This window comes from Heterocephalus glaber, unplaced genomic scaffold, assembly GCF_053883595.1.
Source record: "Heterocephalus glaber isolate CG9 unplaced genomic scaffold, H.glaber_assembly_v1.0 deba00000942, whole genome shotgun sequence".
Lineage (NCBI taxonomy): Eukaryota > Metazoa > Chordata > Mammalia > Rodentia > Bathyergidae > Heterocephalus > Heterocephalus glaber.
In genome coordinates, this window is record NW_028258174.1 from 4,097,684 (window position 1) to 4,100,287 (window position 2,604).

A 2,604-nucleotide genomic window follows, 5' to 3' on the forward strand; every position below is an offset into this window, starting at 1 on the left:
GGTATTTATGGGAGCTTTACAACCCGGTCTTCCCTCACCGGTAGCCGTCCCCCTTGGATATTATAAGGTTGTCATTGATTTAAAAGACTGTTTTTTCACCATTCCCTTACACCCTGCTGATCAAAAACGCTTCGCATTTAGCCTTCCGGCGACCAATTTCTGTGCTCCAATGCAACGCTTCCAATGGTGGGTGCTCCCTCAAGGCATGGCAAATAGCCCCACGCTCTGCCAGTCCTTTGTAGCTTCAGCTATTCAGGCCGTACGTGAATCTTGGGCCCAAATGTATGTTATACACTATATGGATGATATTCTGCTTGCTGGACAACATAGCAATGAGGTTTTAACCTGTTATGCCGAGCTCCGCCAAGCCCTTGAGGCTCGTGGCCTCCAGGTTGCCCCCGATAAGGTACAGTTAAAGGAACCTTATACCTTTTTAGGTTTCCAAATGGCTGGACCCCACATTTCGCCCCAAAGACTTACCCTTCACCTTGATACCCTAAAAACTCTTCATGATTTTCAAAAATTGCTTGGAGATATAAATTGGCTTATGCCCTATCTTAAATTTGCTAAAGGGGAACTAAGGCCCCTTTATGATATCCTACAAGGGGATAGTCACCCCGCCTCACCTCGGGAGCTCACCCCCGCCGGTCACGAGGCCATCACCTTGGTAGAGCAAGCAATTCTTCGTCAAACTGTTACCTTTATGGATGATGGCTTACTGCTACAATATATTATCTGCAAGACCACGCTTTCCCCCACTGCTGTTTTTTGGCAGACCGCACCCCTCATGTGGGTGCACCTTCCCGTTTTGCCCAAATGGATCATCACCCCCTATTATAAGGTCGTTTCTGACCTTATTGCCCGGGGCAGACACCTTGGAAAGTGCCATTTTGGGAAGGAGCCTGACATTATCCTCCAACCTTACAGTAAAGAACAAATTGACTGGCTTATGCAAGTTACTGACTTTTGGCCAATTGCCCTCGCCTCTTATGCAGGCCTTATAGATAATCATTATCCTCCAGATAAACTTATTGATTTTGCCAATAGACATGATTTTATTTTTCCAAAGGTCACCTCGCCTACTCCATTAACTGAGGCCCTGTTGATCTTCACAGATGGTTCCTCCACAGGGATGGCTGCCTATGTGTGGGACACTAACACCGTCCAATTCCAGACCAGTTGTTCCTCCACCCAAATGACCGAGTTACATGCGGTTGCAGCGGTTTTTTTGGCCTTCCCTGAAGAGGCCTTTAATCTTTTTACAGACAGTGCTTACATTGCCCAATCGGTACCTCTGTTAGAAACATGTGGACAGATAAAAAACGTTTCCCAGACAGGTAACCTTTTTATCCAATTACAAGGTCTAATTAGAAAAAGATCTAAGCCCTTTTTTATTGGACATCTTCGTGCCCACTCTAACCTACCTGGGCCGCTTACAGAGGGTAATCGACTAGCAGACCTGGCCACAAGACCTCAGGCTTCTGCCTACTCACTAAATATTGATGCCCCCATTCAGATTGACCAGGCACAGAAGGCGCACCAGTTACATCATCTTAGTGCCCACACACTTTGCCTCATGTATAAACTTACTAGGGAACAAGCTAGACAAATTGTTAAAACCTGTCCTACGTGCACCCTCCATCTTCCCACACCTCATCTGGGAGTTAATCCTCGTGGCTTAATTCCAAATGCCCTATGGCAAATGGACGTCACATATTACCCTGAATTTGGAAATCTTAAATATATACATGTCAACATTGATACATATAGTGGATTTATATTTGCCACCCTACAATCCGGGGAGGCTACTAAACATGTAATTGCCCACCTTCTAGTTGCCTTCTCAGTACTTGGATGTCCACAACAAATTAAAACAGACAATGGTCCAGGCTATACCACCTCTGGCTTCTCGAAGTTTTGCAAACAATTAGATATAACACACATAACAGGAATCCCATATAATCCACAAGGACAAGGCATTATAGAAAGAGCCAACCTCACATTCAAAATTACATTAGATAAAATAAAAAGGGGGGAATGGTACCCTATCAAGGGGTCACCCAGAAACCTAATATCACATGCACTATTTATTCTTAACTTTTTAAATTTGGATGCTAAGGGATTATCCGCAGCTAACCGTTTCTGGCAACCAGAGATGCAAAAACAATTTGCCTCTGTGATGTGGAGAGACCCCCTGGACCACTCATGGCATGGGCCTGACCCCGTACTCATCTGGAGCCGAGGGTCAGTGTGTGTTTACTCCAAGGAAATGAAGTCGGCCAGGTGGCTTCCAGAACGCTTAGTGAAACAAGTTGATAAGCGTATTGATGACACCGATGACCTAATATTGTCCAATTTCAACCAGTTAACAATGGCGCCTACAATTATAATCTAATAATCATAAAGAGAATAGTATAATTCAATTTGGCCAGATATATTTGAGTGCACCCTAATTTTATAAACTGTCTCATATGTTTGTCTGTTGTCTGTTGTTTGTGTTTGTACAGTTGAGCTCAATATTTCTTTTCCTTCCTTTTCAAAAGATATTCACCTATTGTTAAATTGGCTTACAGATAAATGTTATTAAATTAAAGGCATGCCTTC